We start from the raw sequence: 27,953 nt of genomic DNA, 5'->3' as shown, positions 1-27,953 counted from the left end.
ATTCCTACCTTGGTCATTAATAAAAATGATAAAGAAATAAGATTGTTTCTAACTGGGATTCCGATTCAAGTAAGCATTAATTTTTCCTTGTATTCATTAAATGATTTTCACTCTTTGGAGAAGGGAACCAAATAAACTACATCAAACCCTTTCCATTTATTGTATATGCTAACTTGTGTGATCTAAAGCCAATGCAAAAAAAATCATTCAGGATTATGAAAAATGGAAAAATGTAAATTCAGCCATGCTATGTTAGTGTCTTTTTCTACATTCTACGCTATTAAATTGCTTCATCTTTTTTCTGTTTGAGTTTATTCATTTATTCATTTGGTACAGTCAGAGAAGTACTGCCATGGTTAAATACTTTCATTATAAGAAAAACACTATAGGAATACAAACTTTTAATGCTACAAATTATCGAACACATATTTGAATTCTTAATGTTGATCTTCTGCTTTTGCATGTAATTCAGAAGTTGCAGTTTTGGTATAAAAATTCCAGCTTCTTAGTCATTTGTGCACACATTGTATTTTGAAGTGAAAAGCTTGTAAGCCTGAGTAAGTGCAAAGCTGATGGACAAGCCATGTCTCCTACTGATGTCTTTCTCTCCCATGTTTCTCTCCCTTCCTTGCTTCCTTACTTGTGGTTCAGTGTCTATTTTATTTGAAAATATTTTTAAACTATTAATTTATGATAAAATATGCCCAAATTATACATTGCATCCTTTATTGGTTATTTTCTCTTAAGTGTTTTATGGAATGAATAATGCAAGTTCATGATTATTACTTCTTTTATCAGTGAATCACTTGTAAAAATATAATAGAAAGAAAGCTTGAAAACAGCTGTATCCAACAGAGATAAAATATAATTTTTGACAGTAAAGTGAAAAATGACTAGAAATTGCAATAACTAACTGTACTGATGCAGATATTTTCCCTAATAATAGGACAAAAAAGGTACTTTAATGTTTTAAAACATATGACAAGACACATGACTTATGATGAGATGAAAAATCCCATAAAATATACTGATTAAAAAAGCATGTGGTTCCTTTGTAAGATTATCACTGGTTTGAAATATAATTTGAATTAACTAAAGACATTTTTATAGTTCGCTATAAAGTCTAATGTCATAATTGGATTTTATGAGCCATTCTGAATGCTAAGAGAGAAACACAGGCAAATGCGATTTTAGGTAGGTATTAAAAGAGATATTACTGTGGTGATTCTGGACATATTTTCTAGTAGCACAATTAATCCTAAGCAAAAAGGCATGTAGGAATTGTGGGAAACTTTCACTAATAATTCATGCTATTCTCAGGTAGTAAAGTATAAGTTATTAAAATATAAGGGCATGTATTTTTAATATGAAATTTGGGCCTCAAAATTTTTTGACAATAAAGGATTCCCCATACAAAAAAAAATTTACAATTGTTTGTATTCCTTAGTCTTCTCGTAGGTCTATATTCATTATCTATGCCTATTTCAGAACTAGGTAAGCCTTTTCTATGAATGCTGCTTGTAAGTGTGTTTTACAGTAATCTCACTTATGTTGGAGACTGCAGAAGAAAATTAAAGCAAAGTATTTTGCTTGTATAAAAGAGCTTATATGGCATAACCTTTCCTATGCAAAAATGTATTTTTGTTTTATGCATTATAGATAAAAACAATATCTTAGATTAATCTGCATAAAAGCTATATATTTATCTGAACTGTTATGCTCTCTATTTATAACCAACAGAAATAAAATGATAAAATATGTACTTGTTAAGACTTCTATAAAATGTAAGCGTTGCCTTGTAAGAACATAAAATTACTATAAAACACTTCATTTGTTTTTAACAAAATGGTGAGATATGTCAGCATCCTTGTTTTATGCTTATGCACCTAACGTTAATTGTTCATTCATTCTGTCTAAAGCACTGGAATTGAAATTGGAATCAATGGCTGGAAAAATATAAATGTCACAATTTAACAAAGGGTTTTGTTTATTAAATATTTTATGGTAGAGTTTATTTAAAAGGCATCAGCACAAAAGAACAATGCATTAAAAAGTTCAATTTGGTCCTGATTATGATCAAGGAGTGATTCTATTTGTTACTTTTTTTTTGATGTAGTAAAATAGTATGACCTAAAGCAACTTAAGGAAAACAGTGAGTTTTGACTAAGAGTTCCTGAGGCCTGGAGTTTATAAAGAAGGGCACGGCCTGGCAGCAGGAATGGGAAATTGGGTGACTACATTTTGTGTACTGATAGGAAGCAACGTTCAGGAAATTGGGAGAATTTTTCTTGAATAAAATGGATCAATGCAAAATTAATTTGTTATGTTGAAGAATGTGCTGATCACATAGATTATATGTGAGCCAATGATGGAGCTTGGTAATCAAAACATCTCTTTTTCTTTTATAATTTTTTCCTTTCTGAAACATGGTTTCTCTGTATAGCCTTGACTTTCTTAAACTGACTTTGTAAACCAGGCTGGCCTTCAACTCACAGGGACCTGGTTGCCTCTGTATCCCTGAGTGTTGGAAAAAATGTTATTTCCCAAATTTCTCTTCAGATTCTAGAGAACCGAATATATTTGAGAGTATAAACCCACAGGTAACTTTGTAGAAGTCTCCTTCGGTGCGGTTAAGGTACAGAAAAGATGTGTATCAGTGGTGCCTTTGTCAATACTTATTCACCATAATCAGATTACCATATCAGCATTACCTGTAGGTCAGTTGTTGAACAGATTTAAAAGTACTGACTTAAAGAACAGATATAAAGTATTTCCTGATTAAGCAACAATGTTACATGTGTTTTCCATTCTTTTAGAAGCTAGTGATCTATGCTCTATGTTACAACTAGTTTAGGTACAAATCAGATAATTGCCTTTCAAGTTTATGCTGTCCACCTGCAAAAATACGCTAGAGCAATAGTGGCACAAAGCATGTGGGAGTAAGCAACCAATAACTGGTTAGACCTAAGGTGGTTCCACGAGAGAGAATCCATACCTGACACTGCTTGGGAGACCAAGAACCTGGTACTAGATAGCCCAGAGATTTAATGTAAAGCCAAAAACTATTAAGTTTTTCTTTTGTTATTTTGTCTTATCCAACTTCAATGTAAAAGGTTTTGTTGGATCTTATATTAATACTTTTGATATATTTAAAACATGAATGAATAAATAAAAAACCTAGCCACTAAAATAAAGTGTCACTGAACTGTCATTTTTACCTGGAGGGAGAAGAAAAATCAATTTTATCCAATAGATTGGCACTTAATATATCAACAACACCAGGACAGGTCTCATGTTGAGGAGTAGTTGACCAAATAACATAAAGTTACTTAGTGTCTGTTTTTGGAGAAAGAGCAGATGTTGGATGAGTTGAGGATGAAGAGGATCTGGAAGTACATGGGGGAGGGGAAAATATAATTCAATATATGTATAAATTTAATTTTTGGTTTAATTAAAAATACAATTGAAAACTTAAAATTAGGAAACATACCCAAATCCCCCTTTAGGGTACTTATTAGTTCATTAATATATACAATAGGACTTTTGAAAAATTGAAACAAATTCCTGAAATTTGATTATTTTATTTTTCTCTATGTAGCTGGGAGAAAGATCAGGCTAGAGAGAAGAAAGTGATCTAATGATCTTACCCACTTGGGTATAATATGAGTTTGATGTTATTAAAAAATGTAATTACCATTTGTCTGCTAAATTGCTATTAGCCAATCAAAATTGGGTCTTTGCTTAAATTATGAGTTCCCTAACTCAGTTTACTCACTTATGTGGATCTTCAGAGAATGTGGAGTTTGGCACTTTGAGAATAATCAGTACACTGTATCTCCAAATAGAATCATTATAGCAAGTTTTAATGAATACATGTTCATAAAAGTTAGAATACGATTATTGTTTTCCCAGTCTCAAAGTAGCATGAGATGCCAAAACATACAAAATATAGAAGTTACAAAGAGAAAAGAAAAACTTTATTCCACTGGACCATAATCATGGAAACAAAATAAAGGAAACATTCCAGGCCTATTTCTTCAATTTCACCAATACCTGTATTCAATTACTTAATTAAAATGACCATTAAGCTTAAACTAAAATAGGAGTAATTGATATATATTTCACTGCAGAACTTAAAATCCATAATGTAGATAAGATATCAAGTACACAATAGAAATAGTTCCTGGAATACTGCCCCATATACTATTCAAGGTTTAATATAGAATATAAAAAATTTAAATATATAATAATAAATACCAATTAAGTTACACTAGATAAGCAAGTGTTTTTTAAATACTAATCATAGGCCAGGTGAGTAAAAACACCATCCTAATTTATTTTCTTGGTCTTTGAATCTATTTCCTGAGTATTGAAATATGATGATATATTTAAATAAAAAATAATATCATTTCATTGGAAAAAGCATATTTTAAGGAAGCTGAGTGAAAAATTACAAAGATACAAAGCAAGTGAGACAGAAACTGCAGACCAGCTGAATCTCATAAAGACATCTCACGTGTCTGGCTCACAGTCTGCTCTTATGAGACTCTACAAAAAGCTGAGGTCTGGTCCAAAACCTACTTGAAATCATGATTTGAATTCAGAGAAGAAACATATTGGAAAGTTCCAACATGCATATCTTTTCTTTTTTTTCATTTATTGGGAAGATTATCTACTTCTCTTTACCATGGGCTGACTTTTTGTACTGTTTTCTATTATTTTATGCTGGAACTATTGCACTTTAAAATAAATTAAGTAATAAACTAATTATATATTTTCCAAAATGAGAACATGTACACTCATTTTCAGAACACACTTCTGTGTAAATAAGTCATCTCTGTATCAATTACTTCAGTATTTGTCATGGTTTTGATTCGAATCCATTCATGATTATCTTTACATATTTTGGTGAAAGAGTTATGCATATATTTGGGTAAGTCTTGAATCTGAAGACCAGAAGTGTGGAGCATTCCTTTTCATTCTGTTATCCTTCCCTCTGCCTTTTGATGTTCAGAATGGTGGCTGCTTGGGACTCTGTTTTCCTGGTATTTGTGGATTTCATGTAGATCCCTTTCATATACATACATACATATATATATATATTTTTTTTTCAAAATCACAGCATTGCCTACCAAAGGAGTTGATATGTGATCCCTCATATCAGTCTCAGATCTACTAACAGTGAATTCTTTGTACGGTTTGCTGGTTTGTTTGTTTGTTTGTTTGTTTGTTTACTTTATCATCTAACTGCCAGTTTTGCTTATCTTCCTGTCTTCTAGCTGCTATCAGAAAAAAAAAAAAAAAAGAACACTCCAGCTGCTTCAACACATTTTATGCTTTATAGGTTCTGCAAATGTATACGCTCATGTTTAATGTTATAGCTCTGAAGTTCTGTCCTCTCCCACATATCCATATATTTCTAAACAATCTGTGAAGAAACAGCTCTCAGGATAAAATTAAATTAACAAGAATTAAATAGAAGTGGCTGTGATCTATGGCACTTGCAAGTATCCACCCCCACTGGGATTACTAATGCCTATATATTGAGACAAAAAATAAAACTCAGACATTTACTTTTTTCCCTGTTTGAATTCAGTAGTAAAGCCCTTCATATTACTCTGATAAGTTACAGGGAAAGGAAAATGCATAGACATATCATGTGATAAAATATTGATCATATAAATATCCTGAGTATATTTGTAGTTTTTGACTGATTATACTTTGCATCCATGTGTATTATAATATATACATTATATACACATACACTACATAAAATATATTATAACAATCCCCATATTAAAACTTCAGCCAAATAATAAAATGATTTTTAATTAATTTCTGTGTATATTTGCTCAATGAATATATAAAAGTGTTATATAAAAAAACAAATAAACGTTTTCTCATTTCATTTTCATTGAAAGCAAAACAACATAATTTAAAGCTGCTCTTGATGAGGCTATATTCAAGGAAAAATAATAATTTTAAAGATTAGTTTCTTGAGTCATTGTCAAGATCTAATACAATTTTGGATGAAGCAGTTGGTCCAGCTATTTAACATGAAGATATTTAACTTCTATATTCCACTTAGATTCATATAATTTCCATATCAAAATGAATATTTCTAGTTTCAGAGTGATCAACATTCATCAGGAAATTTTATCATTGGTTCACAAGTGATGGATCATAGTTATATATATAAATATACTAATGGTCTTTGGGGTCTTGTTTATAAGCATCATTGACTACATTATCAAGAGACTAAATATGTACATACACATAAACAGTATTTGTAGAAATTATTCAAAATTATGTTAATTATTCAAATATATTCATATTTATAGAGATGTTATATCTCCAAATCAAATCCTTACAGACAAAAATATAAAGCTGGGAAAAAAGTGCATCTTTAAATTAACTGTATATTTGTATTCTGTGCTTGAACTATTGAGAAAATAGGCAAATTAGTAGAGATCCACATGAAGATAGTAGTACAGCCGCAGGTTGAGGGCTTGATGTATGAGAAGCAACTTAAGATGGTCCACAGGGGCATGGAAGAACTTAGATTAGCAAAAAATAATTGAAATGTAATTATGGCCACCGTAAAACCTCAAAATGGTGAAGAAATGCTGTTTGTACTAAATGGGAAGAGGACAAAAAGATAAAATTCATCTGAATAGAGGATTCTAGTTCCAAAACCCTGGGGTTAAATGCTTATTTCGTAGCCAATATCTTAAAACAGGAAATAGCTGGCTCTTACTGCATTACTTAATCTTATTATTCCTAATGCTGCCACATAGTCAAACTGTTATAATTACCCAAAGCAATTTCGTGGTACAGTGAAAGATGCTGGACTGAGGTCCCTCTGCAAAGACCAATCTTACTTTCTGCTCTGTCTACCACTCACAATGCAGTTGTTAACTTACCTTTCAGTCATCAAAGTCAGGCCTCCCTTAACAATTAGCTACATACTGAATTGATTTGTAAAATATAATAATTTCTTCTGCCATCCTTAATGCAACTCCTTAAAAAAAAAAGCCGTACACCTTCATTGATGATGAATGTTACCAGTGTATTTTAAATGTGTAATCTTATTAGAATTTGCAAATTCTTGTTAAATATGTTAAAGGAAATCATTGGTTTGATTTTATTTTTCATCCTTCTTCCTTCTGGAGCTTGAGAGAGAGATGGTTGCCTATTGCAACAGGCTTACTAACAGAAATACAAATGGGAATAGATTTAATTTAAAAAATAAATAGTTTAAAAGATACAACAAGGTTGGTAAAGAGATCTTTGACATACAGTGAAAATAAAACCAAAATGGGTATCTTCAGAGTCTTTGAATAACTTTTCCATAAGTAACTTCAGCTACTGGCAGAGAAATAGCTGATTCCATTACATAATTAAAATAATAGCTAACCAGCTGGAGTCTCTTTGCTATTCACATCCCTTTTCTCATAATGACCTTTTCAAAAGCCAATGCAAGCAACTGAGAATCCAGACAACAAAGCATTCTGACCCAATTATATACCATTTGCAGCTGTTTCCATTTGGATTGTTCTTAGCTCTACTAAATGAAACTTAAAAATATGACTGGCTTGAGAAATCAGACTGCGTAATGATGCCATGTTCCCTATAGATAGGTGTCCTCTGAGTTATCTCGTGAGTGTGATTTAACTTCCTAGTTCCGTTGGACTTGAAACCCTGGAGCCATTTCAGACAGCATTAAGTCTTCATACTTTCATTAACTTCCACAATGCTGATTAGATCTTTCAACCAGAAGCTGTTGACAGTCATTCTGTCCCACATATCTCATCAACGCAAGCTTACATGACCTGAATAGAACTAGTAATTTGCATGCCAAGTTGCCAAAATGCAGCTGTTACCATTTCTCTGACTGTACATAATTATTGTAAAGCAGAGGTTCTTCCAGTCAGACATAAGGAACAGCAGGGTAGAAAATGGCCACTTGTCCCCACAAGATTCATCAGCTTCAAGTCCTGCCTTAATTCCTTGTTCCTTTAATCCACTGTCACTGAAACATTCACTTGCAATAAAAATGTCTAATTTACTCTTAAACTTATTTATACCATTTGCTCCAAGTGCCGTATGTTCCTGCTTATTTCTTGTATTTATTATCCTTTTAACAAAACCGAACTGAGTCATTCACTAAGAACTAAAATATGCAGAAGGATTAAAAAGCTGTGCAACCTGCCCCACATGACCTAATGTTCCTGAGCTACACCTCATTTACCCATTATGGTAAACGTAAATCTGACAAATAGGGAGAATTAGAAACAAACAATTTTTATAAGTTATTGTTGGTTTTATTTAGAGAGAAAAGAAATTGAATTCAGGGATGTGTCTCTTTTCCTTTAACTTCCATTCTTAGGTTTGGAGATAGGGGTTGAAAAGAAAAAAGGGGGAATATAGAATTATATAGGAAAACTAGAACAAAAAGTAGATAAGTGAATCTACTCCTCGACTTAGTGCTTTAGTTGTCACACACAAGGTTATTTTTAATTCACTGGTATGGAATTTTGTATATAGATGCAAAGTAACTTTAATTTTAGATACAGTGGTATAGAATTCAAATGTAAGATTATTCTTCACATACATTATATATATTTCTACTCTAATATGATGTATTGTACCCATTTAACTCAATTATAATACAAGGTGTACTTCCAATACTTTGAAAGTGCTATTGCAGGCTGTGTAGGATAAATAGGCTATACAAGTTAATTGTCAGTTGATCAAATTATGGTCATGTCAATTGCTAGTCTATTTTTATCACAAAAGAATGGTTTATAAAATTTCAACACCTATCTATAACTTGACCATGTGGGAAAACTGTTCTCCCCTTCCTAAATTTATAAAATGCATTTCTGCTAAAATATTTAAAAATCTATAATTTCCATTTTGTGATTTGAAAGGAGAAAAAAGTTTGGCCTTGTCTCATAGGTAATGATCATCTCAATACAATCCCAAACAGTCATAGACAAACCAGGCAATATAGAAGATACTCTATCACAAAAAAAAACCACTAAAATGATCACCAAATTTTATTCTTTCATAAATAACACTTAAACAATAAGTAAGATATTTTCCTTGATACTAAAAAATTTGATTTTTGTGAGCTATGTGGGAACACTGTCATCATTGAACTTTTATTTTCTCTTCATATATCACTTGTATAACCTGATCTACTAAGAGTTACCACACTTCACACACTTATATCAGACAATAATCAATATCCATAACTAAATGACAGTACTCTGGTAACATATGCTGATAGCAGCATGGAAAAGTAGGGTGTTTTGATCAAGTAGATGGTCAGCACTGTTCTTCAACAGATCCATAGATGATCAAAATGTTTTGATAATCTGACCAAATTAATGGTCATCATCTTAGCTCACGTGTGTATATTACTAGAAGTTATTTGGTTTATACACTAGGCTTACAGCATTTTAGGATTTGTGACAAGGCAGGAAAAAATATGAATTAATTAATGAACATACCTTCCTCACCCTCCATGGTCAAATAAAAAATTTAATGTTATTAAATATATAAACAAGGTTTATCATTTATCCCTTTTTAGTTTTCCCATGAGTAATTAATGGACTTGATTAGTAAGAGTTAGTCATGTGGCAATAAAGACCTATATGTAAGAGTAATATCCATATAAATATATATAACCAGCACTCAGGGGCCGAAAGAGACGTATTGTTTGTTCTAGATCAGCCAGGGCTGTATAATAAGACATATTCTCCAATTCTTAATGACAAAACTGAATAATCCATGGGGTCATCTTACTTTCTCATCTATTTGTGGCCTCTTCCTTTCAAAAACTGTGAGAGCACGAGAACACAAAGAGCATGTTTTTTTTTAAATGACAATTTTAAGAAAATCAGATTTCTAGTTTGAAAACAATTTAGGAACCAATATATATGAGTACACTTGCTAGATTATTGCTTTTTGTGTATGATTTCTCATTTCCATTTGCATTCATCAATTCTGGCATTCTCAAAAGAGACACTGACACATTTAAAAATGGAATTGAGGACAGATCCAACTTCAGGCCTTTTTGTCCTGTGTCTGAAGGGCATGTGTCTTCAGCAATAGGAACTTACCTTCCACTTTTGTGAGCCAACCAGCGGCAACTTCAGTGCATTATAATGCTTTGGGAGTGTCTTTCAGAACTCTGACCAACAACTCAAAAGGGCTTTCATTGCCTGCTGCATGTGTGTGTGTGTGTGTGTGTGTGTGTGTGTGTGTGTGTGTGTGTATGTGTGTGTGTGTGTGTGTGTGTGTGTGTTTTGGAGGCAATCCTAAGTAGTCCATGGCTCTTGGGGTGAGCATTGTTAGACTAGATGTCAACATTTCACTTAAACTGCATATATAAAAATGTATTCATATGCACACAAATAATTGTATGTATTATATATTATTTTTAGGTAGATAAATGATTATATGCTTCCTTCCTATTTGTCAGACACCTTATTTTATTTTTTATGTTTTTTATTAATTTATTCTTGTTACATCTCAATGGTTATCCCATCCCTTGTATCCTCCCATTCTTCCCTCCCTCCCATTTTCTCCTTTCTCCCCTCCCCTATGACTGTGCCTGAGGAGGACTCACTCTGGTGCCTCATATTTGACCATGTCCCCTGGAGGGGGAGACCTGGTGGCATTCAGAGGAAGGATAACAGGCTACCAAGAAGAGACTTAATACCCTGTGAGCAGACACCTTATTCTTATTCTAATCTCCTTCTTCCTATTTCTGCTTTTTACCTCCCCATTCACTAACTGAAGCTTCCCACTTACATTTTTCCTAAAAACAAACAAACAAACAAACAAACAAAAACAAAAACAAAAACAAAAAAACGTTACCCTGGTAAGCCTCCTCTCTGTTACTCTCACAGTCACTGGACCAATGGACATGAAAACATGGAATGCAGAAAGCTCACAGTGCCTCAATCCTAGACAAAGAACTAAAGGTGACTATGGAAATATAAGAGCAAGATAAATTGTATTACCCCAGGAAAAAGATGCCCAATAGATTACCTAACACCAAGTGATCACCCCAGAGATCATGCAACTACAGGCAATATTGTATGGACTCAGAAGTTTATGCTTATGTGTTTAGGGACGCACACACACACAAGCATGCGTGTACTTACACACTAATGCACACACACACACACACACACATACACACACACACACACACACACACACCTGAAACAGAAAGTTTATAAGAGAGGAAATTATATAATTATATATATGTATATATATATTTAATTTCAGAATAAGAAAGCTTTTGAAACTCCAGGCTGCTTTCAGTAAAACAGCTCTGACTTCTAAAAGCAGATCTCAGTGAATCAAGACATTATCTCTAAAGACCTGAAATACTTGTGAAAATATATTTATGCACTAGAGACATTTAATTAATTATTATTTTGATCATTCTGATCTATCATAAAAAGTCTATTCTCTCAATATGCCTAATTATTATTGTGTTAAAATACTCTTATTAAAGACAATGATGTTTTAGAAAAACAAATAGTGTAGCATATTTTGTTTTATATGTCTTTATGTTTTATATTCCATGCTAAAATATCCTCCCTATTTAGAAAAATGCTTTTTCTCCCTTCCTTGTGATAGAAGGAATTTACAAGGAATTCCCAAGTGACTCCAACATTTTCTAGTTTGATTATCTACTTCAACATTCCTCTTCCCAAAAAAATGGGTTGTAAGTTTCCAAATTAAGGAATTAGTTATATAGAAGATAAAATCAAGATTTCTTTTGTAATTACATGGGTGATTTACATAAGTTATCATATATAACATTAGTGTGTCTGGTTATGAAATGTTTAGATTTACTTAATGAGACTTCATCCACTACCAAGAATCAACATGCTATCAATAATTTTAATTAAAGATGATGTGGAGTATTTTAATACAGTTTTGCCATTACCAATGCTTTTTATTATACTGTTTAAAATTTCTTCTTTGATGTGTGTTATTTTGTTTCTCCACTATAGTTTGACTAATATTATTTAGATTTATGTAGGGTGTGTTTTATAGACTAATTCATTTTTAATAGTGTATATATGTTTCTATATTTCTTGGCTTGTTTTATCAACACAAGGGTTAAATTTGTTGACTTTTCAGTTAAGCATACTATCACAATAACATGCAGCTTAGCAAACTCTTTAACATAGTCTTAAACTTGGCATATTGAACATAATTCTGTATTGCAACAGATAGATATGATTCTATAGAAATATAAGGTAAAATAGTTAGACAAGGTCTTCAAAAACCTCAGAGACATACAAACTATGGTATTTAAATTTTTCTTTATTATTTTAAAGATTCACTGAAAATGAGACAGGTTAACTCCTGGCAACACCTAGCTTACCTCAAAGAAGATGATGAACATCAAAGAACCTCCTTATGAAGATGGTTTCAAACGTGGCAAATAAGCCACTGGGCAAAAGGTCCACGTTTCTACCGCAGACAGAATTCTTCCTAAAAATGTGTAAACCTGGACTCATGCAGAGTCGACAGCCAAACTCTGCCAAGACAGGGTAAGCAAGTCCTCAATAGTTCCTGCCTCATAAATATATCTGTCAGATATACTGGGCTGAAGATGATGCTCCAACATTATAGGGAGTATAGGGTGACTATTCAGGTAGCAAACTGTCTCTTGTCAACTTCTCGTTTGGAAAGCCACTAACCTGCACTCCTTGTATACTCAGGTAATCAGCGTTAATCTTCCTCAAGTCTCTGGTGGGGTCTAGAGAATGGGAATGGGGTGGAAGAGGGAGAGAAGGTAGAAAGTGGAACACACAAGACAGGGGGTAACAGTCATGATGTAATATAAGTAAATTATAACATAATAAAATAAAAAGAATACTCACTAAAATACTTGAAGACAAAACTTCGCTTGAAAGAAGAAGCAAAGTTTAGTTGCTAAGCTAACATTTTCTTTTCATTTGCTAATAGAACACACAGAAAATTCATGAAAGAGTATGATTATCTGCTCATGCGCCATCAACAAAATTAACCCCTTGTGTTCATAAAATAAGCCAATGAATGGAGAAATATGTATCCACTATTAAGAATGAATTTGTCTATAAAACGTACCCTACAGAAATCTAAATAATATTAGCCAAACTCTAATGGAAAGAAAGTAGAACTTTCTGAATTTAAGGACTGTTTGTAATTCGGTGACTCAGGAAGATCTTCAGAATTGAAGATTAAATGCATCTGGACTCCAGACTTTCAAAGAGAAACCAATAGTCTAATTCACAAAGCTTATACAAAAAGTTGAGAGAGTATATATAAATACATATGATCATCCTCTTCACAATGGCACAATGCTTGACATCAGACAACCATAACCTTGCAAGAAGGATACTGTAATATAATCAACAAGTCAAAAGAGAATCTTTCAGGAAAAAAAAAGAAATGTATTTAATTAAATACAAATGAACATGAATGTGTTATACTTTAGCATGTGTAGCCAAAGGACTACTACATAGAAAACAGATAAATGGGTTTATAATACAAGCAAAGGTCAATATTACTGTGCTCTTAATATTCTACAAAAGCAAACTAATCAATTACTTCAAGAAGTGAATTTAATAAAATGGTATGATAGCAGATTTAATAACTCATTTAAATTTCTACATACTAACAACAAGGAAATAAAAGAAAAATACAGTGACATATCAGTTTTAAAAATTAAAATAATGTATCCAGCTAACTATAAGTAAAACCTTGTCATTTAAACTTGAAAAGCACTAAAAAGATACATTCATAAAGACATAAAAAAGTAGAACTTTATTATATTTATATATTGACAAATATAATATTACAAAAACAGACTGAATTGAATTTTTAGGTATTAATCAATATCAATTACAATTCCAAAAAGTATTTACGTAGGAATTGCCTAATTATAAAATCTTTATAGTTGAGCATATTTATGGGTCTATGATATGTTATTTCAGGTTTAATATAAACTTACTCTTGAAGATATTGGGTAGTGTGCTTTGAGGTAATGCACTAAATGTGCAAACTAGAGAAATACTATAGAGGATAATTGGTAATCATACCCAAACTCTGAGACCATTCAGGTGGTAAGGTGTTTTTCCCCCCAGCATGAGGACCTCTAACTTCACATGCCCAGTCCTCACATAAAAGGCTAGGCTGACTGTGCTCCTGTAACCCCAGCAATGTGGTGAGTGTAGAAAGGGAGACAAAGGCTTATGAGGTTGGGCAGCCAGCAGCCAGTCCAGGAACAGCAAGCTTCCCAGTTCAGTAACAGACCTTTTCTCCTGGGAATAAGTAAAATGACATATGCCAATATATGACTATTTTTTTATCAGCAACTGCAGAAAATTCAAGCAGGAGACATCACATAACCACAAAGGTAGAAACCATGAATATAAACAGTTTTACATTACTGTAAGAATAACATATGGTAATTTAATATTAATTAAAAATGTAAAAATATAAAATTATACCAGTTCTTTAAAACTCCAAAAAATGCTCACAGCTATGTGTTATACAAAGGTATCCCTTGGGAGAAATACATGCTGAACTCATGGAACATTTAAATCCTGAATAAGTGTACTTTATCTAAATTTCGAGATCTTATTGTAATAAATATAATTAAGATATTTAAAGGAAAACTACAAGCAAGCTCTAAGTAGCACATAGAATATTTATGCACCTACATTTACATGTACATATATAAACATACAATATGTATAATACTCACAAAAATGAGAATAAGGACCTAAAATTGCCTTGGTATTTTTATCCAACTCCCAGAAGTTAAGGTTTGTCTACACCAAGGAGGCCAAGGATCCAAACTTCATATTATCTTCCTGTATAAACTCACATTCCAGAAGTTGAGTGTTATTCTCTATCTCAAAGTGATTAAGATTCTCAATTTCTACCCATGTTATCAACCATAACATTTAGTGTTAATTAACTAATATGTAATTCTGGGTTCCTAAATCAAGTAGTTAAAAACAAAATATATCTGAGAAAAAAAATAATTTTTGTGGCCCATATAATTTAACTGACATCCCAAGAGATATGTCCGAATAAATTTTCTTCAATGTGAAGACGATATCTTGATAATTTGAATTTATATTTACAGTCAAACTTTTGCCCATTATTATTTTAAGAAAAATGTTATATCCCTATTTTGAAACCATATGCTGACATAAAGTATAAGGGTTAGTCAACCCGGAAAATAATATCCAAAGCAGGATTCAAACTTGATAGTTGAGAGTAATTTTACTGATGCTTTATGCAGCAGCATAATAACAAACTACAGAGGATGTGTTGCAGCATTCATTTCTACTTAAGTGGTTGAAGTTATGAACACCAATACTGGCAATGTTAGTGAAAATAGAAATGCAGGTATTCTATATTCCAAAGAACAACTATAAGCAAGAAGAAGTATAAGTCAAATGAAGAAAAATAAAACCCTCAAAACATCATAATATGACAATATAGATACAGGACAATCACTGGGATCAGTTAACTATGAGAACACAACTCATCTTTCCCTTATTATTCATTCACCATGTTTTTAAAAATCTACTATGCTCTAAATGCTCTAGATTCTACCAAAAGAGATATCAGTTGAACTCATATTTCTAGGGACAGAATAGAACAAAAAAACTAACAATAATAACGTTGTGAATTGTATGCACCCTCAAATTCAGTATATTTCAGTGTGTTAAAATGATGTAACTCAAATGATATAAAGTGAAGGAGAGATATATAGAATTTTCAAAATATGCCATCTGAGCTGATACTAAGAAATTTAAATGAGATGAGGTAGTATATTTATTGCTTAAAAATGTTCCATAGAGACAAAATTTCTTTTAAAAAAACAGAGATGAACCAATGCAAACTTCTCAATATGTTTTAAATACAAGAGAGTCCAGGACAGTACTGTATCTTGACAAAATCTGTGCCACTGGTGTTTTTGGCTAGACTGATGAAGAGAACCTCTCTGAAATGCAGGATGCTCAGAAGTAGCCCTGGTCCTTCACCTTTGTTCAGGGACTGTTCGCACATTCTCTCCTGGCTCAAAAAAATATAGATTGTCTTCAGAAGTTAGAAAAAATGAAACCAAAGTAGTCTCTCTTTCCTCTCTTTTCCCACTCTTATAAGCTTCTGACATAATAACAATGTGGAAAGTATAGATGGGGCCCAAAATACAAGCTACAAGTCAATATAGGACAGGCTTTGAGGAACATTAGATGCCTCTCATTGTAACGATGTAAAGAAAGCAGTGAGAAAATTGAAGAACTTCCATTAGATTTAATAATGCATACTTTGAGTTAATTAGGTTGATAATCATAAAAACTAACGTATTGTACCATTATTTGCAATAACCTAATGATATTAATAATAATAACTACATATTATACCCAGATACTCAACCAGGCATTTGATTTGTATTGCTTATTTTGCTATATGAATAGTGTAAAAAAAATGTGTTTATGTGGTTTTGTGAAACTTTGAAGAGAGTGCATGTCAGTATTCTGTATTCTTAGAATGTTGCAAAAGATAAGCAGAGAGAAGGAGCTAGAACACAAGGAGGGAGGAGAAATGTGAAATGCTATCTTCTAGGCATGATAGAGCTAATGCAATCGTGATCTCACTCCATATGAGGCCGACTACAAAGGACCCATAGCCGACTAGGCCTATCCTTGGTCAGTCATCGATCAGGAAAGGTCTGATTAGGACCCTACCAACCTTGCTAAACTATTGGCTACCAATGGATTCTGGGAAAGGAGTAAGTGACTAGTTCTAAACTCATTGGCACCCAGATGTCATAAAAGTGAGAAGGATACTTGTATTGAAAGAAAAGGAGATTAATAGAAGTGAGAGGGAGCCTGAGGTTGTTCTAATAGTCAAAGTGCACATTACCACGTATGACAGTTTCAGAGAACAATCAATAAAATGAGAGGAAAGGAGAGATGGGCAATGCTACTTGTGTGACACAACTGAGCCCTCTGTATTCGTACTGTTCCTTTAATAGAACTGGATGGTAAACACCATCAACTCAGCATTTACTAAAGGTCAGAGGATGAGCCAGATGCTGAGATGCCAAAGATGAGCCACGTGTTTCCTATACCTCCAAGTAATTTGATAGTCAACAAGTCTGACAGGCATGAAAGTTTATTATTATTATTGTTGTTGTTGTTGTTGTTGTGTTGTTGTTGTTGACTGGAAGATAAATTCAAAGTATGGAAACACAGCCTGCTTTATTTCTACCACAAAGAACTACAAATATAAGGAAGACAAAAATATATACCATTAATATCAGATCTTCATTGCACAAAAGAGTCCTTGAGATTTTGTGACGGTTTCAGTGGAATGCATTCCTAATGGGTAAAATTGATGCAGAACTTAAATGCTTACAAGACATTGAGAACATTACCTTCAACTGCTTCATGGCCACATGCCTGGGAGTACAAAACTGTATGGATTATAGATTCTAATATACTGCCTTCATTTCCCTCTGCCCTGAAACATGACACTAAAATTAATGTACTACTGAATAGCATTTCAGATCATTCAGCATTTTTTAAAAAAATTCTCTAGCCCTTCCTCTTCTCTGTTACTCCACATTCTCTCTACTTCCTGTTATGCCTTCTAACTTGTATATGACCACATAATGCATTTGTCAGATGGAATGTGAATCATTACGTTGTCTGAGAGTTCTTGAATTGCTTTTGTTTCGCATCATTTTTACATATTTCGCTATTAACCATAAGAGGGAAATTCCTGGATTAAGAGACAGGTAGACAAGTATTTTGGTATGAAGAAAACGCACTGCCTAATTGACAACTGTTTGAAAAAAATTGTATCATCTAACAACTTTTTGAGACACACACACACACACACACACACACACACACACACATATATATATATATATATATATATAAAACTTTTGATCTTCTTGTATTCCAAACATATAGATGCATGCATCTTAGTTATGTCCTTATTGTCCAATAAGTCTAAGAGTCATGGTATTTTTAAGCTAGGAGATACTTTCATATCTGAACTTCCTCTATCTAATGTCATTTCATACATATTTACAAGGCAAAAGACTGTGAACAATCATCTTTTCAATTCCTTGACCAGTAAGTTTTTACAACCTGAAGTGCTTTTGTCAATTCAAGTACTCAAATATCTACTAAATTCATATTTCCTTGTTAAATATAGAAGGTACTTTTATACTTCATTTTTCAATTCCATGTAGGAGGGAATTACTTACTATTAATCATAGTTTTGTTTGACTTACACTATTTCCATGATAGAAATGTTTTAAACCCCTGAGTTTTTTCCTCTTAATCCAGCATTAATCCACTAAGAATACGCAGCTGAAGTCTAATTCTGATGCATAAAAAGAGAAAACTTTTGTACCGGCTCATATAGTCTACCACAGGAAACAGCACATCATTCAATTAGACATCCTATTGTCTTGAAAGACACTAAGTATCGTTTGTTTATTTCATCAAGGAAGTTTGTTCTCATTATGTACTTGCAATACTTTTTAGTGCCAATCAACCTCTCCTGAAATATAATTGCATGCCTGTCAGTCTCTCCAAGCACTGGATGCTGGTTCATTTACAAATTATTCAGATTAGACAACTCCTATGTAATTTTGGTTAAGATCTGAATTTTCTGAATCTCCATAAATTAATTTTGTACCTCACACCACATATTCTGTAGCTTGTTATATTTAATAACCAATGTGGATATTATTTCAAAAATATGTTTGTCTACAAATCCTAAGTACATTTGAAAGCAACATAACTATTTTCTCTTCCAACTTTCATAACCCCAAACATTTAAAGCTACAGCACCTACTGTTTTCTGCAATTTCAATTGTGTCTAAAGTTCTTCTAAGTGACATATGCCATAGAACTACTTTATTTTAATAATGAAGGTTAAAAACATCTAACTTTAATCACATTTTTGTAAAGAATAACTCTAAAATTCTAAAATACCTGGCTATAACATACTGTGGTATTAAATAAAAATTTAAATAATAATTTCTTTGCAGTAAGTGCATATTTTATTTATTGCATTCTGTTTCAAATTATACATAACCTAAAATAAATACTTATCTGCAACATAGTCCATATTATCTCAAACAAAGGAGTTTGCACGATAATTAATGAAGTAGCTATAGCTATGTCTTTATTGCCTGGCTATAATAACTGCTTGATTTGGTAAATATTCTTGTTGACTGGCCACATTTGAGTACTTGCTTTCAAGATCTACAATCATTGAACAGGACTGTTCTTCTTATTATCCAGGTATCTCTGTTTGTAGCATCCTTCTTATACCATTATCTACTTAAATTGAGGTCCCTAATAAGTCATTCTGACATTTCAGAAACATATTTTAATAATGGAAAAAATTTTCAATTTATATGTAGGTACATATTTTACAGCATAAAATACAATTCACTTTGCAACAGATATGTAGTTGGGTTTTTTTTTTTAACTAAAGGCAAACATAGATATAAAACTCCTTTTTATTTATGTATCTACTATTATTAACAAAACTCCCTATCTCTTGTTAATTATTTGCTTTTACATACTTATTATCAGTTAATTAACAGTGGTAACATCAAAGCATAAAATAATGCATAGCGCTTAAGAAAGCTCTCAGGAAAAAAGAACTTGTCTAGGATGAGAAAGGCCCTGAATCTGCCTCTAGTATAAAAAAGAAAAATCATTAACATGGCCAGGTAGACTCGTCATCCTTCCTCTTAGCATCATTTTTAACATACATATTTATTTTATTACATATGAATAAAACAAACTACATGCAGCAGGGAGAACCATGAAACAATCATGAGTTATATAAATGTTACATTCATAGTGATTTGGCTATTTGTATTTGTCAACCTTGAAATAAACATCTTTCCTACCTCGTTGGGTCTAAATTTCTGAATAAAATTCAAAACCTATCATATCTCATCTCTATTAACTTAAATATTTTATCTTGATCTAAAAAGATCTTATCCCCTGAATAACTACACTTGATTTTGAAACGAAACTATCTGGTCTTCAAACCCCCTCAGAGACTTGAGAAGGAATAAAAGTTAAATGCCTGAGTTAACCAGTAGCGCATTTTAGCAGCTTCCAAAATGAAAAAAAAAATGACTGAGACAGTTTACTACCTGAACAGTCACCCAACACTCTCTATAATGTTGGTGCCTCATCTTTGGTCTTCTAGCCCAATGTCTCTGCCAGGCTTATTCATAAGGCGTGAACTCACCTTAGCATCATTTAATTAATGCCACCTAAAATTTAGAAGATTATTAAGGCACTAACATCACTTAAATTGTTTTCAGAGAAATACATCACAAGTTTTCATTACAGTTGATATAAGGTGGTATATTGTAGATAAATTAGACACAAGGGAATAACTCTAATGGGCAATTAATAAAGTGAAATTGTATAAATGATAACCAAAGAAACAAAATTTAACAAAAGTGTAAAGCTAATTATTAATTACTGAAGCAAACATAAAGTGATGTGTATAGAAAGGGAGTGGCAGTGTGTTTGGCATGGGGCCACAGCAATGTCTACACTCTATTCATTATCCATGAAAATTCCTCCAGATACTTTTAGAATAAAAGTAAAGCAAATGAGTTGCAGAGAGATGTGCATATCTGAACAAAATGTGTCCGAAGAAAAATAGATGGCAACATTTATAACTGGGCATAAGAACATCTTTTTGAAGTCATCTCTCCAAAGAGAGCCGCCAGTGGACCATGATAATTAGTTGAAGACCAAATAACAATTGCCTTTTTGGTTTTACTATGATTATAATTGGAACTTACCAAAAAGCTGTGGTGTAAAGAATGACAAAATCCAAACTCAAACTAGCAGAAGTCCTCTGCCTGCTGAGTGGTATGTAAAAAGATAAAAGTGGAATTAAAATGTTCTAAGATGAACTCTAGAAAGGAAGAGCACCGTATATTTAAGGCCAGCCAGACCCGAAAAAGAAGTTTCTTTTCAAAGTAGACTCTAATATGTAAGAGAAGGTGTAGTGCCTGCTCACTGGATAGCCAAGAATCTCACTGAGAGGGCAGGCCAGACTGAGGCAGGCAGAACAGCACAGAGACAAAAATCAAAGCTAGTAGAAAATGTCGCATATGAGAGAAAGGAAGGGGCTATGTGTGCAAGGCCTAATGAGCGGTACACATTGTAAGGGAAGCAGCCAGGTAGTCAGTAGGCTTGGGAAATGAGTGTCAGATCACACACACAAAAAAAATTAAACCTTCTGTGTCCATGACCTAGGAGAGTCACACCAGATGCTTACCACCCCCCACATACACTGGTCAAATAAAAGCAACGACAGTGTTTGAAATTCAGGTATGTAAGTCTTTCTTCCCAAAGTGTCTCTCCACAATGTGCACCACCAACCAAGCGTTTATTGTGCTCACTGTGAAGGAAAATGTGTTTCTGCAGGTCTGAGTGCTGTGGAACTCCAATGTGTTACGTGTAAAAGCATGTGTAGAGAGGAGACATCTCTCTAAATCTTCACCATACGGACCCTCTGACCTTCCAAAATGTCAGTGTGTCCATGTATTAGTTTATTTTCTATCCATGCCTAACTACTCTTGCATAAACATTCTTTCCATCTTATTATTTTCCATGTCAAATGCTATGCTGGTTCCATAATTTTTTATACACAGAGATATTTAATTTGAGTGGAGGAAGCTTGCAATCTAAAGTGAGAGCGCAGTTTTTTTTTTAAATTTCTTTCTTTTCTCTTTTTTTAAAAATTATAATGTATCCATATTACATCCCGATTGGAATCCGCTCATTCTTATCTTCCTGTTTCCACCCTCCCTGGCTCCCTCTCCTACCCTTCCCCCTCCCTTAGACCTCTGACAGGGGAGCTTCCTCCCACTCCAGCTGAACACAGCCTATCAGGTCTTATCCTGATAGCCTGAACTCCCTTCCTCTGTGTGCCCACATGGCCTCTCTACCAAGAAGTGATCAAATCACACAGGCACCAGAGTTCATGTCCCAGGTAGGCTCTTCCTGCTTCCTGGCTACATGGGTAATAGGATCAACTGCCTCAATCTGCTGCCACCATGATGTGCCTTCCATGGTAGAGTCTACCCTTGAAACAATGAGCCTAAATAAGCCACCACTTCAAGTTGCTTTTTTCAGGGTACTTTTATCACAGCAACAATACAAATAATAAATAGAGAAGGTATGTTGATTTTTTTAGTATAGAAATGATTATTATGTAGCATGCTAAGAGACAGAAACTTAAACATGCTAGATATATAGTGAATAGATTTAATAGATTTACAGACATTTCTCTATATGTAATATATGTACAGTTTGAACAGGTAAAGCAGTTGTAAGTTTTTAGTTCAGGAGGTAGATCTGAACTTGATATGAAATCTACAAACCACAAAAATAAAAACTATTAAAGTGCAAAGATGGAGTGATATGACAACAGATACCTGAAAGTATAGAAAATATCAAGTATCTTACTTATAGCTTCCATTGCTTGATGAGATACCATTACCAAAAAGCAGGTGTTTTCTTAAAGGCTGTCAAATACAAATAGCCAAAACACTATGAATGTAACATTTATAAAATTTCTGATTGTGTCGTGGTTCTTCTTGCTATAGAGGGTTTATTGTGTATATTTGGAATAATATAAATATATATATATATAAATATAATAAAAGTATTTATTGTTTACCTTATGCAGAATATGGACATATTAGTGTATGTGTGGGCATCTACAGAAAATTATGTGCTAACAATAATCAAGTCATATAGTTTGAACACTGCTGCTGCCAAAAACCTTGTTGATATTCATTTCCTATTGTAATAATACAGAGTTGGAGTGGACCTTTAAGAAGTAATGAGGAGCCACCATCATTAAAGGGATTGTTGCCATTAAAAAGAACAAAAATCAAATTGGGGGAAAAGGGCTTATTTTCGCTTACAGTTACACATCACAGACTATCACTGAGTATACTCTGGGCAGGAACTCAACAAGGCAAGAACTGAAGTAGAGACCATGAAAGAATGCTTCTAATTGGCTTTTGTCCATAGTTTGTTCAGTTCACTTTATTATGTCACCCAGAGCCATCTACTCAGAGGTAGCACTAACTACAGTGAACTGATCACTCATATCAATTATTAATAAAAATGCTCTACACATTGGCTTATACATAAATCTCATGTTGGCATGTCCTCAGTTGAGAGTATCTCTCCCAAATGAATATGGTGTTTTGTCAAAACATTAAACAGCACACCAAGGTAATTCAGAAACGTTAAATGTTTGAAAGGTGGGGAAGATAAACTATTCATCATAAAAATGTGGCAGAGTCACATGGCTTCACTCAGGGTAACCTCCTAACTTAAGTGGACTATTAAGATATTATCCCAAAGTGTATTTTTTAGACACATCCAGTTGTGCAATGCAGGTTCAGAAACAGACTTCAATGCAAAAGTAACACTTAATATACAAATGATCATTGTTGTACATGTAAGTTGATGTCAGTCTATAAATTACAGCCATACTCACAATGAAGATTGAGGAGTCCGGCTTAATGTAAGCATACTTATTTTCTAGTGTTGGTATATTTGGATTTGATTTCTATTGAAGAATCTGGCACCAACTCTTCTTGGTTTTTTACTTATTGTTGTTGTTATTGTTGTTGTGATATTTTACTAGAAGCTTCTGAGTTTACTTCTTGCAAGGCATAAATACTACCAGAATTTTAAAATCATGGAAAGCACTGTTTGTCAAAATAAATATAGATGAAATCAGTATGCTTTATGAAGAGTGGGGAAAAAGTGGAAATAGTACTGTAATTGTCAATTCTTTGAACTAAGACTGGTCTTCTTAGTGTGTCCTAGATGTTTTCCTCTGGTATGAAAACCACTAAATCACACAACCTTTCTTTATCCAGGAGGTTCTCCTGAGTAAACTGCTTCACTTGATTCCTTAGACCTTACAAATCTCTGCAATCTGAAGTTGTTAATGCTTTAAATGATAACATGTGATTATTTACAAGTACTTTTGAAATTCAGAATTAGAGATATTGGATGCTAGACAGCAATCTCTAAGTGATATGACATTTATATTGAACACATTGAAATTAATGGTTGAATATTTAAGAAGAACAATGGGCCAATATAGATATTTCAAGCACATGCAGGATTTTACCAGAGGCAATTCATACTGTAGTGGCTGAAATGAACTGTCAAATATTTAAGATAAAAAAAAAACAGATACATTTTTCTAATTAAGAAGTAAAATTAAGCTTAGATATTTTCGGCAATCCAAATACTCAATAAGTCTTTGTGGAACATAGAAATTTATAGAATAGATAAATTATAAATACCTAAATAACACATCATTTGTGTACTCACCATTACAGAAACTAAATAAAAATCACTGCTACAAAGAGAACCAATGAGTAAATATACACAAAATAGAGATGGGAAAGTTAAAAACAATTCCTAATTTACTAAATGATACAACCATATCTAATAGGAACAGCAAAAGTCACAAAGCCAGCACAGTTGTTTGGCATAGCTCCAGCAAGGCTGAGCTGAGTGATGTAATCACTGTGGTATGGTCCCCCATTTTTTGGCCTTGATCTCTATGTGTTGCATGATTGAGGCACTTTTATTATTTGTACAACTTGGGGATATTGGACTGAGGAAATTTTCTTATTCATAATTCATGCCCTCTCCAAGGATGTTCCTTACTCAGCAATAATATCATCAAAACAAAGGAAACTTAAAAGGGTAAACAATTTTCAGTAGGCTAGAGTTGGAAACATATCAAATTAAAAGCCTCTTCCTTATATTAATGGACGAAGAATGAGGTGTACAAAGGATAAAGAATAAAATATTAAGATCTCCATTTCATAGAAAAAAGAACTCGAAAAACCAAAAAAAAAAAAAAAAAAAAAAAAAAGAAAAAAAAAAAAAGAAAAAGAAAAAAGAACTCATACGGGGTTACTGAAGTGTCATATAACCCAGGAACAAAATATAAGCAAATTAGACATATAAATAAATTCTACAAATATATAAAATGTAAAAATTGTGTTATGCTAAAATATTGAATAATAACTGCAACAGCTTTAGTCTGAAGACTTTTCTTGGGCCTAATGACAATTTTCTCTCTGACTATTTTTATTTTTTTTAATTATGATTCTTTTTAACATATATGTTTATATTATTACACATGGGTAAAATAAATTATATACAGCAGGGAGAACCATGAGACAATCAGAAATTATATATATATATATGTTACATTCATAGTGATTTGGCCATTTGTATTTGGCAAACTTGAGGTAAATATCTTTCCTATCTTGTTGGGTCTAAATTTCTGGGTGGAGAGTAAAATCTATCACTTCTCATCTCTATTAACTTAAAACATCCTTCTTGATCTAAAAACATCTTAATTCCTAACCTACTAAGTTTTATTGAAAAACTAACTTATCTGGTCTTCAAACCCATCAGAGACTTGAGAAGGATAAAACTTAAATACCTGAGTGAACCCGCAGTGCAGGTTAGCAGCTTTCAAAAAAAATAATTACTGAGACAGTTTACTACCTCAACAATCACTGAACACTCTCTATAACACTGGAGAATCATCTTCAGCCTTGTGGCCCATATATCTGACAGACATATTTGCAAGGCAGGAATATTGAGTATTTGCTTAACTGGTCTTGGCAGAGTATGGCTGTCGACTCTGTCTGCATCTAAACTTTCCCATTTTTAGCCAGAACTCTATCTGTGGCAGAAACAAGGACTTTTTGCCCTGTGGCTCATTTGCCACATTTGAAGCCAACTCCACAAGGAAGTTCTTTGATGCTCAACTTCTTCTTTGAGGTAGGCTGGGTGTTGCCAGGAGTTAACTTGTCTTGTTGTCAAAGAATCTTGTGACTGAGGGGGACTTCTTCCCGCTTTATATGCTCATAGAGTATCAAGCCTCTTCTTGGTAGCCTGCTATCCTTCCTCTGAGTGCCACCAGGTCTCCCCCTCCAGGGGACATGGTCAAATATGAGGCACCAGAGTACATGTGAAAGTCGTACCCGAATCTCCACTCAACTGTGAAGAATGTCCTGTCCATTGGCTAGATCTGGGTAGGGGTTTGAAGTTTACTGACTGTATTTTCCTTGGCTGGTGCCCTAGTTTGAGCAGGACCCCTGGGCCCAAATCTGCCTATCATAATGTTCTTCTTGTAGGTTTCTAGGACCCTCTGGATCCTTCTACTTTGCCATTCTTCCATGCTTCTCTCATCTAGAGTCCCAATAGGATGTCCTCCCCTCTGTCTCAGTTTCCTGGTAAGTGAACGCTTTCATGGTCACAGGGGAGGGGAGAAAGGGGAAAAAGGGATGGAGGGAGGAATGGGACCGATATAAGGGATGGGATAACCATTGAGATGTTATAAGAATAAATTAATAAAATAAAATTAAAAAAAAAGAAAATTAAAAAAAAAAAGAATCTTTAAATTTAAAAGTTGGTAATATACTGTTTGGGAGAAGACAATCCTCCCAGGATGGCTTGAAGATTTTCTTTCTGTGTAGTGCCCTTGAAACTGCAAGAGCTACCAGCTTGAGAAGAGGTTGTCATCTTTGATACAGTATGCTCTTGAAATTTCAATATTGTTAAAAGTTGGTTTGTGGGGTTGATGGGGGGAAATGATTGTAAAAGATAATTCTGTTCTGTTATGGTTTATCAATGATGACTTACTTAACTTCTAACCAAACAGAACTTAAAGCATGTGTTCAGGCACAAACATGATATGATCTGTATTCTAGAACAACACCCATCTATCTCTGCCTGCTGCATTCTGTATAAATAAAGAAGCACTCCGACTGCCAGTCAGTCAGACTGCAAAACTCCTTCCAGTGCTCATGCCTGGCTCATTCCTACCTTTCCTCTCTTCCTTATCTCCTTCACCACTCTGCAACCATGCTTCTTCAGGCTCTGACACCTTACCCTGGGACTGGACCCCAGCACCTAGGTAAGTCAATGAAGTCACAGCAACTTTCTCATCTCCATTTGTTAATCAATATTCCTAAGAAGCTGGCCACAAATAAAGACAGAGTCTACTCTATGGTTAGACTGGCCAATTAAGATGACTGCTTTTCCAACAACCTAAGGAAGCCTCAACCTTACAACAATAATTACAGGCAACATAAGGAATGCTGAGAGCAAGAAAAAGTGTCTTCCCCAAGGAAGAGCACGGCAGCTTGTTATCTCCAATGCCAGAGGGTTGGTTCTAAAAAAAAATACATACAAGTAACATTATACAGTTTAAGGACCTAATATTTAGGAATGTATAAATATATACATATATGTAAGTAGCAATCAATCAAAAATGAGACCGTTAATCTGAAAAGGAACAAGGAGAAATAAATGGGAGGGTTTAGATGGAAGAGAATGGAGAATGGTAACTGTTTATCATCTCAAAAATTAAAAACAGTTTTTTAAAAAGAATATGATATGTACCCACAATGGAATTTTTCAGCCCTGATGAATCATGTAGTTATATAACTTGAAGGAAAACGGATGCAGCTGGAGATGACCACGTTAATATTAAGTTAAATAAACAAGACAAAAAATACATTGACCTAGTAGCCTGTTTTCTTCAACCCACAGCATTATCAGCCAACTTTCGGCTTTCTGAAAGCAATAATGACAAACTGGGGAAGATCATACTTGGCAGTAAGAGGGCAGCTGAAGAATAGCATAGCTAAACAGAAATATATTTGATGTCAATGTGATGGTTGAATCAAGTTGCTCACAGAATATCAAATCAAGGAAGAAACAACGACTATTCAAATGATGAATCCTAGGCATAGTGCCAGATTGTGA

This window comes from Acomys minous (assembly GCF_964271855.1).
Source record: "Acomys minous genome assembly, chromosome: 11".
Lineage (NCBI taxonomy): Eukaryota > Metazoa > Chordata > Mammalia > Rodentia > Muridae > Acomys > Acomys minous.
Note: the sequence above shows the minus strand (reverse complement) of the source record.